Source organism: Mauremys reevesii, linkage group 12 (genome assembly GCF_016161935.1).
Source record: "Mauremys reevesii isolate NIE-2019 linkage group 12, ASM1616193v1, whole genome shotgun sequence".
Lineage (NCBI taxonomy): Eukaryota > Metazoa > Chordata > Testudines > Geoemydidae > Mauremys > Mauremys reevesii.
Genome location: NC_052634.1, coordinates 46,876,908 through 46,891,245, shown reverse-complemented (window position 1 = coordinate 46,891,245; position 14,338 = coordinate 46,876,908). Strand labels below are relative to the sequence as shown.

General features: G+C 53.7%; 1 protein-coding gene and 4 non-coding genes across 5 annotated transcripts in view; 2 read left to right on the top strand and 3 right to left on the bottom strand.

The window, feature by feature from the left end:
* LOC120375572 (zinc finger protein 850-like) overlaps positions 1–14,338 on the bottom strand; it is a gene marked incomplete at both ends in the record, with an annotated part of 169,196 nt that overhangs the window by 32,973 nt on the left and 121,885 nt on the right. The window lies entirely within an intron of this gene.
* On the top strand, positions 3,735–3,806 carry TRNAG-UCC. Its single transcript has one exon. It is a non-coding gene; the product is annotated as a tRNA-Gly (tRNA).
* Positions 5,698–5,770, bottom strand: TRNAV-AAC. Its single transcript has one exon. It is a non-coding gene; the product is annotated as a tRNA-Val (tRNA).
* TRNAI-AAU lies at positions 8,219–8,292 on the bottom strand. Its single transcript has one exon. It is a non-coding gene; the product is annotated as a tRNA-Ile (tRNA).
* TRNAA-CGC lies at positions 8,405–8,477 on the top strand. Its single transcript has one exon. It is a non-coding gene; the product is annotated as a tRNA-Ala (tRNA).

The following is a 14,338-nucleotide window of genomic DNA, read 5'->3' as shown; positions in this document are numbered from 1 at the left end:
AACTACTAGCGAGTAATGTTAGGCAGAGTACAAAGTTAACTCTGTGGTTGCTGGAGGGAATAGCAGTTGAATTTTGTAAAGATGCTAAAGAGAAAAGTTTTTGGTGTTTTTGAAATGTTTGTAAATAAATTTAAGCAAAGAAATTAGTTTGCAATTGTTTGGTAATAAATAATTTTGTTGCATTAGTTGAAGATTCTATATTGTGTTATGTTATTGTAATTGTATTAGGCTAAGGGTATATAAGTGGTGATTTTTTTTGGGGGGGGTTTAAAGGTAGAAGTTAATAGTAAGAACCCTTAAGCTGTGAATAGCTTTGAATTTAGAAGTAAGCCAAGATGCAATTGTATTACTGTAAATGATTTAATTGATGAAGTGATTCCCCTGTTTTGTCTGAAATTAATAAGGGTATTTGTGTATTTTAAGTAATGATTGATTGCCCAGTAGGGGTATATTTGTTTTTGTATTTTAGATAATTGAGGAATATGGATGTTAGCTGCTTAGTATTTGATATACCATGCATTTGTTTACAGAGTTAAATTTATGTTATGTGTTTTATGTTTGTTTGTTTGTTTTTTTGTTTGTTTCTGGCCAGAATTGTTTTTTGCGTTTTATGTGGTTTATGTTGTGTTTTTCTAGGACCCCCCCCCCCTCAGTGTCAGTTTGATCGCCTGACATCTGAGGGATGATTTGGTATTAGAAGTTTGCCACAAGTTGGTGTGCTATAGAGAAGGGGGGAATCCTGTAGAATTTACACCATTTATTTGTTGTGCTTTGTTTTTGTTTGGTGTTGTTGGGGTTATGTTAAGAATTGCATGGTTATATAGGTTGGTTTTATAAAGTTTTAATTTTGGTTTGTGATAGATTGTAGTGTTATGATGTTATGTGTTGGGAATGTTTTGCTTATGCCTTTTTTTTTTTTTTTTTTTTTATTTTGAGAAAAGGCGGGAGATGTGGGAACTTGGCAGATAAGTATGTGAGAGCTGAAGTGTTTAGACTTCAAGGTCGAGGCTAGTTTTTATCTGCTGGTAGGCAGTAAATAGGATGATAAGTCAAACAGGTGTTAGGATGATAATTACCCTATGGGGTTACAGCTGCGGCTGTGTAAATTTTGTTAACCAATTAGCAACTGCTTGCTTGCCTGCTTCAAGAGTATAAAGATGTATGCTGGAGAGAAATAAATGACTTTGCTGCCAATCAAACTGACTGAAGAGCTTTGTTCATATACGCCTGCGATGCAACACAGTGGCACTTCATGAAAGGCAGGGCCGTGGCTCCTAGGGACTAGGAGTCAGTGAAATTGACTGAAGTGTGAGGTGAGAATCTACTTACATAGGAAAGGTAACTATTAATAAGTGTAGGTTGCATTTTCTGATTTTGTTTAGTTGGTAACAGTTGATTTCCATCATTCACGTTTGTTTAAATCTCTATTGGTTGTTAAATAAATTTCTGCTTGTTTGATAACTATACTCAAGTGCTGTGTGAGATACAGTAGCCGTGGTCCAGAGGGGGACACATTGAAGGAACTCAGGGGTTAGGGTGGCTGCTGTAGCTCAGAGGAGGGTCCTTGAGTGCCTGATGGGCTGGGTGAGTTTGGTCACTAACATCCAGCTGCCAAATGCAAAACTCCCTCTTCCTAGTGGAAGGTGGCAACAAGGAAACTCGCAGCCCTCAGCTCCCTGAGAAGGGTCACAATGTGTCTCTATGTTGATTCACCTGTCAAATTCACACAGGGAAAGCTCCCTATAGCATAAAACTCTGCCATATGAAATCATGGAACATGTGCTCTTCACTCTGTGAAAGCATGTAAAGAATCCAAGCGCTGGAGGACAGGGTTTGGATCCAGAGTGACCTAGACAAATTGGAGGATTGGGCCAAAAGAAATCTGAGGAGGTTCAACAAGGAGAAGTGCAGAGTCCTGCACTTAGGAAGGAAGAATCCAATACAGTGCTACAGCCTGGGGACCGACTGGCTAAGCAGCAGTTCTGCAGAAAAGGACCTGGGGATTACACTGGATGAGAAGCTGGATATGAGTCAACAGTCCCCTTGTTGCCAAGAAGGCTAACAGCAGATTGGGCTGCGTTACTAGAAGCATTGCCAGCAGATTGAGAGAAGTGTGTTCATTTCAAACCTGCAGCTTATTCATTTCATATGGTGACCCCTCCTAGTTCTTGTGTTATGAGAAGGAGTAAATAATACTCCCTTCCTTGGTCCTTTAGAAGATATGTGACCTCCTCCCCCTTGTTGTATCCATGTTGGTCCCAGGACATGAGAGACAACACCGCAAACAACAAGGTTCAAAGTCAATGCACATGGGAGAAGCATCTTGTGTTTCATTCCTTATGTCCTAGTCCCATCGTGTGGCCATTTCCTTTTCTTCCTTTCTGTCAACAGCTTTGGTGTTTTGCACAGAAACATTATTTCCCCAAGAGAGACTCAGGAGTGAGGGCTGCATTCCTGTACCAACCAGTCACTAGAAGGGGGCAGACAAAGGCCTTTAGGACGAGGCGTCCGTCACTGTCAAAAAATCATCTCCCTCCTGTGGTTTTTATCTGCTGGTAGGCAGTACTGACTGACTGACTGACTGGCAGGAGCAGCCACAGCTCGGTGGCCCCTGGCAGCAGCACTCCTGGGGTGGTCGGAGCAGCAGCAGGCCCCCTGGGGCTCCCCCCGCCCCCCGCCGGGGCAGCAGCTGGAGTGGCCGCAGGTTGGCAGGGCTTCTCCCCTGGTAGCTGGTGCTCAGTATCCATCAAGTAAATCAAAACACTTCCGCCTGCAAGTGGATTTAGCCCAGGACCCTCAGAGTCAGCAGCTCTTACACCCCCCACTGAGCTCTCTGGTCAGGTGCCCTAGCGCCGGAAGCCTCCTGTTTAGATCCTAAAATAGCATTTTTGCACTGGGGGGGCCTGAAATTTTGGACTGGACATTGTAGCTCCACCGTTATTTTATTGAATTGCTTCAAAACAGCAAGTGTAGAAAGTCTCCTAAGTGCCAGACTCTCTGCCATGGAAACAGCTGCCCCTGCTCTCCAGGAGTCTGTGCGTTCCACCCACAAAGTACAAACCTCTGCACTGAAGGGGGGTCAGACAGTGACGGTAACACAAATCTTCCGACTATTAACCTAAGTCCCTTCCTTTCTTTAACCCAGGACGTGCCAGTCAACTGTTAGCCATGGTGTTACCTTCATCTTAAAATACCTCTCAGGACATTGAACAGAGGAAGTGAAACCCCCTCCCCCAAATGGCTCCCTGTTGAGGTGTTGTACTGTACCTGCCCCTGGAGACTCTGGTTTTATATCTTTAAAGCTTTTGCTCTTCAAACCCCTTATCCCAATCTATGGGCCACCGCCCCATTTCAGAGTTTAGAATTTGCTCTCATCACCCTCGTCTGGCACTTTCCATGTGAATTAGACAAAGTGAGTGGGGGAAGCTCCATGGCTACTGAAAACCGATGCTTTGGGTGAGGCCTGACCTCATAACCCCAGCCGTGCGCCTCCCTCCCTAGCCAGGTGTGCCCCTGTAGGTGCTTCATAGACAAGCTTGGGAAGTAGGGTAGTTACCTGTGTCTGTGATTAACCACTTTGGTGACCTAATTGAGAGGCTGATGGTTCAAACCCAGGTGGAGATAGAGGTAGGGTTTTTTTAGTGATGAGACTCCAGTACATTTTAACAGGTAGTAAAATGCCTCAATTCTGGTCTAGCCTCATTGGGCAAGCATAAGCAGCACTTTTGCCAGATGCATTGGTGGTATAGTGGTGAGCATAGCTGCCTTCCAAGCAGTTGATCTGGGTTTAATTCCCAGCCAATGCAGTAAGGTGATGTTTTCTCTGCTGGGAATGGGTTTAATTTCAGTCACATTGTATCAGTTTAGCAATGGAACGAGAGAATCAATGTCCTGCAGGTCATTCAACACCCAGTGGAGGAAGAAAGGGGCAAGACTATACAATGAGCAAGTGGAGTCATCCTGGTATTACAATGTTTGGTTTATTTTTTTCCTTTACTTCCCTCTCCCTTTTAGACTCAGAGCCTTTAAGGTCAGAAGGGACCAGTGTGATCATCTAGTCCGACCTGCTGCACCTTGCAGGCCAAAAGACCCCACCCACCCACTCCTGTAATAGACCCGGGAGGGGAGGCAGCTCTGTGCACTGCCCCTCCCCCAGGCAGCACATGGAGGCCCTCTGCTCCCCTCCCCCAATGGGTGTGCAGAGATGTGCCAGCAGCACTGAGGTGGCTCCCTGCCCACTCTGCCTCTGTCCCTCCGTGCCACTCCCAGAAATGGCCGGCATGTCCCAGCATCCCCTGGGGCGGGGGAGTGTCTCCATTCACTGCCCCTGCCCCAAGTACCAACTCTGCAGCTCCCAGTGGCCAGGTACTGCAGCCAATTGGTGCTCTGGGAGCAGTGCCTGCAGCAGTGGCACACGGAGATCCCCTGGCCTCGCCCACCTAGGAGCTGCTGACGCAGGGTTGTGTTTACCGGTCACTTTGGGAACTGCACTGCCCGGGGTAAGCGCCACCCCTCCTGCACCCCAACCCCCTCCCCCAGCACAGAGCCAGCACCGTGCACCCAAATTTCCTCCCAGAGCTTTGCTTGTCTTCCTTTCACCCAGAACCATCCTTCTTCTCCTGGGCTGCAAGGAGCCATCCCTGGGAAGCCAGGAGGCAGGCACAGGATTCTACCTCCCAGCAGCCAACCGCACCTCCCCAGGCTTTGCAGAACGACTGGTGGTGCTCTACTAACCCCACTTAGCCGCACTGAGGCGCTTAGCTTCTGCCCTGCCTTCCTCAGATCGACTTTCCTCTTTTGCCCCATTCCCGCCTCACTTGCTCCTTTGGCAAGTCACACAGAAGAGCCGGCCGCCATAGGCCAACCTCCAAGGGCAGAGGGGACCAAGCCACAAGGCTTCAAAAGGTGCCTGGCCCAGATCCTCTAGCTTTCCCTTGCTGATGCTAAGGCTTTTTCTCAGCTCATTTCACTACCCTCTGTCATGCAGGGGTTGGGGTTATCGCAGGTGTTACCCGCAATTGGGCCAGCTAGTCAGCGTAGGAAGCACTAATGACCCACCAGAGTTTGGCAGAAAGCAGCACGTTTATTATATTGATAGCTAAGCTCAAACGAAGGGGGGCAGGGTGACACACTCACGCTCCCAGGACAGGCACGGCACTGGAGATGTCAGGATTCTGCAAGGTAAGTTTCCCACAGCGCAGCTATGGATGGTGCGATGAAGGTAAGTCTTCCTGAGGCACAATGAAATGCAACGCAGAGAACCACTGGCCAGGCGGTCCGGGCAACGGGCATTCACTGGAGGTACAAGCTTGTGAGTGCTCTCCTGAGCACAGGGCCCCTTCCCCTTTTAAGGGCCTGCACCTCATGGCCTGCGACTAGAGATGACTTGGCTGCATCTGGTTGGTCACACTCCACCTTGGGCAGTGTCCATGCTCTGGATGTGTGATCGCTGCCTAATTAGCGTCCCAGACACCTTGTCTACCTGGGAGCTCTTCTGCTCTTCAACCAGCCCATTCATCCCACCAGCATTCCAGGAGGGAGCGGGAGGGGAAAAGCCACTTCACAGGCATTCAGAGAGGGAGAGGAGACAAAAGTGGGAGCAGGGGAAGTATAATAGACCTTTTGAGCATAGAAATCACTGTTGCTCCTACAACCGCAGGGAATAGGCCAGTAGGAGCTGGGAAAATTAAGCCAGCATGTTTCTGCCTGGTTTTGAACCAGGAACCTTTTGCATGTTAGGTAAACGTGCTAACCACTACACTACAGAAACTCTGTCCCAGTACCTTGCTCCTCCCTTCATAAGACCATAAGAATGGCCATATTGGGTCAGACCAAAGGTCCATCCAACCCCGCATCCTATCTGCCAACAGTGGCCAATGCCAGCTGCCCCAGAGGGACTGAACCTAACAGGTAATGAGCAAGTGATTTCTCTCCTGACATCCATCTCCACCCTCTAACAAACAGAGGTTAGGGACACCATTCCTTACCCATCCTGGCTAATAGCCATTCATGAACTTAACCTCCATTCATTTATCTGCAAAAAGAACAAGGAGTACTTGTGGCACCTTAGAAACTAACAAATTTATTTGACCATAAGCTTTCCTGGGCTAAAACCAACTTCATTGGATGCATGCAGCGGAAAATACAGCCGGAAGATATAGATTATCTATCTATCTATATACATACATACATACATACACACACACACAGAGAGAAGATGCAAAATTGGGTGTTGCCATACACACTATAACGAGAGTGATCAGTTAAGGTGAGCTATTATCAGCAGGAGAAAAAAAACCTTTTGTAGTGGCTTTCATGGCCTTTGAGAAAGCAAGACAGAGCCTTGGAAGGCCCCGCAGGGTTTGTGGCACAGGAATTGTTCTCAGATTCCACTGAAACTTCAACTCAGATTGCAGGATTTAAAGTCCTGAGTGCTGCCCTTACACCATTGGACCAGCAGAGCACCTGTTGATTACTGTAGACTTCCAGCAGGGAGGACTCTGTGGGCAGGGGCGGCTCTAGGCATTTTGCCGCCCCAAGCACGGCAGGCAGGTTGCCTTCGGCGGCTTGCCTGCGGGAGGTCCGCCAAAGTCGCAGGACCAGCGGACCCTTCGCAGGCATGCCGCTGAAGGCAGCCTGCCTGCTGCCCTCGCGGCGACCGGCAGAGCACCCTCCGCAGCTTGCTGTCCCAAGCATGCACTTGGTGTGTTCTGCTTAAGGCCACAGAGCCCTTGCCTTTTTTTGCCCGGTGCCTGAGAGTCAGGCCAGCTGCGGGGAATTAGCTCAAGCGGCAGAGCGCTCGCTTTGCATGTGAAAGGTAGTGGGGGACTCTGCCCGCATTCTCCGAGCCTGTCGACTAAGGGCTCCTGATGAGCGTGGTGGACGGGAGAGCCGGCCATCTGACTTTTGGCCTTGCTGCCCGTAGCGGTCAGGCCGAAAAATCAAAAGCCACCCTCCCCAGGCCCACAGCCAACCAGGGGCTCCTCTGCACCATCTTGCCTCCACGAGTGCCACACTCTGACCAGCTGAACCAGGCAAGCCACGGGAAGCTTCTCAAGGTCTTCCCCTGCTGTGGGCTTGGATGCGAAAAGCACCTGGCCGTTCATCAGCTGTTGCAAGAAGTGTGCAGAGTAGGAGTAGCGATGGGGCTGTAGCTTTCCACAGCATCTCAATTTGGGCAGCTTTCCATTCCCCTTTTCTGTGTAATGTCCCTCCCACGGGTTTCACTTGCGGAGCTGTACGACTCTGGCAGGGTGGCCATTTAGAAATCTTTTCCTTGCTTTTCTTTTTCGCCTGGCCCCAGCGTTAGGACCGTTTGGGTGTTTCAGTGTGTGTTTTCCCATTTGGAGGCATTTGGAAGTTTGGAAGGGGAGCCGAAAGAGGAGTCTTTTTCACAAGCAAGTTGGCTTTCTGCACAGGTAGGGCCCTTGGCCGTAAAGCTTAGCTCCATCAGTGTGTCTGCATGGGGTTCCTCCAGTACCTCAAGAGCCCGTGCTAAACTCTCGGTGTGGGCATTTGGCTTGTGCCAGTCAGAGTGCCGTGCCTGCGTCTTCCCAGGGCCGGCTCCCATGAGGCGCGCATAACTTGGGAGGAAAGGGGTAGAAGAGAAAGCAAGTGAAGATGAATTCGAGTGGTGGTGCCCCTGGGTGGAGTGGTCCTCCTGCTCCTTCCTGTCGGAGGGGTGGGCTCGAGTGTGGGCTCGGGGGGTCTGGCTGTGGGCGGTGGGAGGATGGTGTCCAGGGAAGTCCCAAAGGTCACCCTGCGCTGGTGGAGTGTGAAGCCTCTCCCCTAGGTTGGGGTGCCGAGTATTACGCCTTCCTCTGTGGCTTGGGCTGGGGAGCGTGATCCGGCGTCGGGTACATTTGGGTGGAGCTGGCGGCCGGCAAGAATTCGGACCATCAGGTCAACCCTCTGTGGACAATGGGGGCGAGCCGGCAGGCCTGCGATTTTGGCTTCGCGGGCGGGCAGCTCAAGCCTGGCCTCCTATGAGCCTGGAAGGCAGCCGTCCGGGCTCACCCGTCTCCTCCCGGGGCCCAAGTTTCTTTCAGGCAGCAGGTGGAGCGAGGAGCCCAGGGAGGGGAGCCCAGGGAGGTGTCCGGAGCCTCGTCCTGCCCGGCGCCCAGCAGGGCTCTTGCCCGCTCCCGGCCCACCTGGTTTTGGCCTCTGCCACCCCTAGCAGTCAGCCAAAAGACCAGAAGTCACCCTCTTCCTCCTGCAGTGGCCAGCATGGGGCTTGAACCCATGACCTTGGTGTTATTAGCACCACGCTCTAACCAGCTGAGCTAGCCGGCCTATGGGAAGCCCTCCCTTGCCTGACCCTTTTGGAAGGAGTCACCAGCTGGCGCGGGGAACGATGTGGCCTCCGTTATCGAATGGATGGATCAAGACACCACCTGCCAAGGTAGGGGAGTTAGCTCAAGTGGTAGAGCGCTCGCTTCGCATGCGAGAGGCAGCGGGATCAACGCCCGCATTCTCCAGCGGCAAGGCAGCCGCAGGACCTTCTCTTGCCCTTCTTTTAGAAGCCATGGACAGTCAGCCTGCTCAGCTCCTCCAGTGGCCTCCATCCCTCTCCCCGCTTGGCCTCCCAAAAGGCCAGCCCTTGCGGAGCACAAAGCTCTTCCTCCCCGGGCCTTCTCCCCCTTGCGCTGACTGGGAGGCTGGCGACAGCTGGGGGAAGTTAGCTCAAATGGAAGAGCATGGGAGAAGTAGTCAGACCCATACACACATTCTCCAGCCTGCTCTGCTCTGCTGGGCTCTGCTGGGCTGGGCTCTAGTGGGGGACCTGCACCTTTCTTTCTGAGCTCTCACTGGAGCACAATCCCTTTCCTCCTCCCTCCCTGCTAGTCTACGCCAAGCTCATTGGCCGGGAGGGAGAGCCACTCAAATACAGAATTACTCACATCCCAGGGGTCCATGAAGAGAATGAGGAGATGGGTGGGGTGGCACGCGATACCAGCTCAGCTGAGACCGTGAGACCTCGCAGCCTCCTGATCTCAGGCAGCATGGCAGCCGTGGAGCAGAGCAGAGCACGCAGACAGCTTGGAGACAGCCAAAGCGGGGAAGGGCTGCGTCGGTCTGGAAGAGGGAGTCGGTGGCTGTCTATCCTGGCGGAGGCAGGGTCGTTTTGCTGTATGCTGGGCCAGGGGCCAGGGAGTCTGCTAGAGTTGCTGAGCTGGGCCTGCTCCTGGCTTTGCTTGGGTTAGAGGAAAGTGGTGAAGATAAGAACGGCCCTCCTGGGTGAGACCAATGGTCCATCTAGGCCACTATCACGTCTTCTGACAGTAACCGATGCCAGGCGCTTCAGAGGCAATGGCCAGAGCAGGCAATTGTCAAGTGATCTATCCCTGCGTTGTCTTCTGAAGTTTGGTGCTTGTTTCAGGGGCTAACTCTCAGCCCAGACACACTCCAGGGAGGGAGCGTTGGTGTTTGTGCCGAGGAGCGTGGCTGGGACTCGGACCCCCTTCCCCAGCTCTGGGTAGCACGCCCCCCTCCCGCCCATTTCAGGCTGTGTTCTGCTTAAGGCCACAGAGCCCTTGCCTTTTTTTGCCCGGTGCCTGAGAGTCAGGCCAGCTGTGGGGAATTAGCTCAAGCGGCAGAGCGCTCGCTTTGCATGTGAGAGGTAGTGGGGGACGCTGCCCGCATTCTCCGAGCCTGTCGACTAAGGGCTCCTGATGAGCGTGGTGGACGGGAGAGCCGGCCATCTGACTTTTGGCCTTGCTGCCCGTAGCGGTCAGGCCGAAAAATCCAAAGCCACCCTCCCCAGGCCCACAGCCACCCAGGGGCTCCTCTGCACCATCTTGCCTCCACGAGTGCTGCACTCTGACCAGCTGAACCAGGCAAGCCACGGGAAGCTTCTCAAGGTCTTCCCCTGGTGTGGGCTTGGATGCCAAAAGCACCTGGCCGTTCATCAGCTGTTGCAAGAAGTGTGCAGTGTAGGAGTAGCGATGGGGCTGTAGCTTTCCACAGCATCTCAATTTGGGCAGCTTTCCATTCCCCTTTTCTGTGTAATGTCCCTCCCACGGGTTTCACTTGCGGAGCTGTACGACTCTGGCAGGGTGGCCATTTAGAAATCTTTTCCTTGCTTTTCTTTTTCGCCTGGCCCCAGCGTTAGGACCGTTTGGGTGTTTCAGTGTGTGTGTTTTCCCATTTGGAGGCATTTGGAAGTTTGGAAGGGGAGCCGAAAGAGGAGTCTTTTTCACAAGCAAGTTGGCTTTCTGCACAGGTAGGGCCCTTGGCCGTAAAGCTTAGCTCCGTCAGTGCGTCTGCATGGGGTTCCTCCAGTGCCTCAAGAGCCCGTGCTAAACTCTCGGTGTGGGGCGTTTGGCTTCCGCAAGTCAGAGTGCCGTGCCTGCGTCTTCCCAGGGCCGGCTCCCGTGAGGCGCGCATAACTTGGGAGGAAAGGGGTAGAAGAGGAAGCAAGTGAAGCTGACTTTGAGTGGTGGTGCCCCTGGGCGGAGTGGTCCTCCTGCTCCTTGCTGTCGGAGGGGTGGGCTCGAGGAAGCGCGGTGCAGAGCAGGGCCGGCTTTAGGAAGTGCGGGGCTTGTACTCACCGGGTGGTGCTCCGAGTCTTCGGCGGCAGGTCCTTCACTCACTCCAGGTCTTTGGCGGCACTGAAGGACCCGCCGCCGAAGTGCCGCCGAAGACCCAGAGCGCCGCCAGGTGAGTAAAATTTAAAAAGGCGCCTCTAGCCAGGGAAGGGATCTCACTGGACGTGGGGCCCTCTTAGGTGCGGGGCCCGATTCGGAGGAATTGGTGGAATAGGCCTAAAGCCGGCCCTGCTCTGCACCATCTTGCCTGAGTGAGTGGAAGTGGAGCCTGGAACTGAGCTGAAGCCCTGAGGGTTATTTGCTCTGCGCGCTTCACACGGAGTTAAAAACACGGGGCACAGATCTTTGAGCACAACCCTTGTCCTGAGGAATGGAGGGGGCTGCACAAAGAGAGACCAGCTCTCCCTGGCGGGGCTGCTGCAGCTCTTCACAGGGTCAGTGCCACTGGCAATTCGTACCAGAGTTTTGAATGCCTCCTTTTCTGGCCTGGTTCCCCTCTCTTTAGGGAGACTGGCGGCCCCAAACTTCCCAGAAACCATCATAGCGAGGCCAACCTGAGTACAGACACCTGCTCAGCACCCCGGGGTGCAGCCCTGAACTCCGGCAATCAGCTACGCTCAGCTGCCCACCCAACAAGCGTTACACGCAGGAGCCTTCATGCCCCGCGTGTTCAGGTCCCTCCCAGCGCCAGCTTTAAACTCCGCTGCTCAGTTCTAAGCTTTGGCCACACGGGGGCAGCCCGGAGCTCAGCCAACGCCTCCCGGTGCTGGTTGCGTTTCCCGCTCCTCGTGGCAGGTTCACACCCCGCAGGCAGATCTCTGAACCGGAGCCGAACCGTTCCCCAAATCCAGCGCTTTAGCAGCAGCTTTGCTAGGAAAGCACTGACGTCCCCAAGTGAAGTAAGAGCCAGAATTACATCATGACACGTATTGATCCCACAGACCTTAGATAGATCAAAGCGTTTCAGCCCTCAGGAAGGAGGCTAAACTGGGTGCGAGAGGCAGCGAACAAGGGGCCCCCAAGGCAATGGCAGGGAACTGACGAGGTGAAATATGCCCAGATGATCCCAGCAGGTGACCCACCCCCATGCTACAGAGGTGGGAGTCCCTGTTCCTCCTGCCCTTAAGAATCTCTGGTGGTAAGTGGGTCCCCCCAGTTCCCCAGAGAAGAATCCTCCATGTGGTTTCCCTGGCTTCACCTCCAGATAAGAACATTGTGTGGAGGGAGTGGGAGGAAGGTTGTCTGGCAGATCTGTAAAGGGGGACTGTGTCTCCCTGTCTGGCCCAGGCTCCTGGGAGGAAGTGATCTCAGTGTGTCTGGCTGTCTCCATTCCTCCCACCCATAAGAATCCCTGGTGTGTGGGTGCACCCTAGACCATTAAGGATCTCTGGTGGGTGGGTGTCTCTCTCCCCCTAGTCAGGATCTCTGGGGCATGGCTGTATAAAAAGAGACTTTGACTCACCCAGGCTGGGCTGCCATCATGGAACAGACCAGGTCCTTCTGTGGAGGGTTTGCGTTCCTCCAAGGACGTGATCTCAGTGTGTGTGGGTGTCCCTGTCCCTTCAACCCTTAACAATCCCTGGTGTGTGGGTGCGCTGGGCCCCATTATAATCCCCTCTGTCTTACCCCCCATGAGCGATCCGGTGGATGTGGGTGTTCTCCATGCTACTGGGGGTGTCTGGTGCCCCTGTCCCTCCGGGTTAACAGTGGAGTGTGTGGGTGTCCCCCCGCCCGTTAAGGATCCGTGTTGTGCGGATGCCCCCGTTCTTCTCATTAAGAATGGTGCAACGGAGCATATGGGTGTGTCCCCCACCCCATGAACTAGCTCCCGTGTGTGGTTCCCCTGCCCCCATCCAGGCTCTGTGGTGTGTGGGTGTCGCTGTTCCTCTTTTCAAGATCCGTGTTGCAGGGGGCATCCCTCCCCCCGAGTCAGAATCCCCAGCGTGTGGTGCTCCCACCCACCCCATCCAGGCTCTGCGGGGGTGGGGTGTCTAAAAAGAGGCCATGTCTCACTGTCTTGCCCAGGCTATGCTCAAGTGATCTGCCAGCCTCAGCCTCCCCAGGAGCTGGGATCACAGGTACCAGCCACAGGGCCCGGCTTGTTTTGCAGTGTGGCAGCTGGAGCTTTAAACTCTGCTTGTGAGCTCTGTGCCTTGGCCAGACGGGGACAGCCTGGAACTGGGAAATGCTCCTGCTTCCCCCGCCCCCGTCTCATGTCGAGCTGCAGGCGCCGCTGTCCTCCCAGGTAAGATCCTGGACATTTCGGTGCCCCCTTCCCCCGCCCAGGTGTCCGGGTACCTCTGCCCCCCATACAGAATCCTGGATGTGTGGGTGTCCGTCCCTCTGCAGAGGATCCCGGAGTGTGGATGCCCTTGTCCCCCCCTACAAGATCCAGGGTGTGTGGGTGCCACTCTCCCCCCCGTAGATCTCTGGTGGGTGGGTCCCCAGGGTGTGAGTGCTCCCATCCCCCGATACAGGCTGGGGAGGGTATAACTGGCTCTCCCTGTCCTGCCCAGGCGGTGCTACAGCAGCTGTTCACAGGGGCAGCAACCCCACTGTCACCCTGCAGCTTTAACCTGCTCCAGGGGTGACCTGCTTCACCCTCCTGTGGGAGCCCGGGGACCCCGAACTGCCCAGAATCACCTGATTGATGCCGAGCTTAGCGCAGACACCGGCTCAGCCTGGCAGGGAGCTGCCCTGAGCCCTGACAATCAGCTTCCCTCCGCCTCCTGCTCCACAGCGAGGATCCCACGCGAGAGCCTTTGTGCCCCGCGTGTCCAGCCAGGTCCCTCCCAGCTTCAGCTTTCAACTCTGCTTGTGAGCTCCTCTCTCCGGCCACACGGGGGCAGCACTAATGGTCTCATCTAAATTTGACCCTTCAGACCACAGATTATAACCGAGCCGGCAGATTATAACCCAGGAAGCCAAATCCTTCCCCAAACTGACCGTTGAAGCAGAAGTTCCCCTTGGAAAGATCAGGATTTTTGCCTTTAAAAACAAGGAAAATGTGCATTGGTCTCTTCTGTCTACAGCGAGAGATTGAAGAAACTCAATTGATTTCATTGACTGGAGGTTAAGAGGGGATTTAGTCACTGATTTTAAATACACAGTTTTAAAAATTCCCAGAGGGGGGAATATCTGATTTTAAAGGGTTCTTTAATTCACCAGACAAAGGTTGAACACGACCCCCTTGGTTTGCAGTCAATGTCACAAAACGCCAACTGGAAATTACCATTTTTTAACTGTGAGGCTAATTATCTAGTGGAAAAAGCTCTGCAAGGGACGTGGTTAATTCCCCATCACTGCCGGGTGTAAATGAAGACCGCAGCTCTTGCTGCAAGACACCTGGTGTGTGGGTGTCCCTGTTCCCCCTTCAGAACCTCTGGTACATGGTGCTTCCCTCCTCCCAGTTCAAGATCCCCAGCGTGTGGGTGCTCCCATCCAGGATCCCCGGTGGGTGTCTCTGTCCCCCACCCCATGAACTAGCTCCAGTGTGTGGTTTCCCCTGCCTGCCCCCATCCAGGATCTGTGGGTGTCTCTGTTCCCCTTTTCAAGATCCGTGTTGCAGGGGGGCGTCCCTCCCCCCAAGTCAGAATCCCGAGCATGGGGGTGCTCCCGTCCCCCCCTGCAGGCTCTGTGGGGGATGTCTGTATAAAAAGAGACTGTGTCTCACTGTCTTGCCCAGGCTACGCTGCAGGGGCTATTCACAGGTGCGATCCCACTACTGATCAGCACAGGAGTTTTGACCTGCTCCATTTCCGACCTGGGCTGGTTCACCCCTCCTTAGGCAA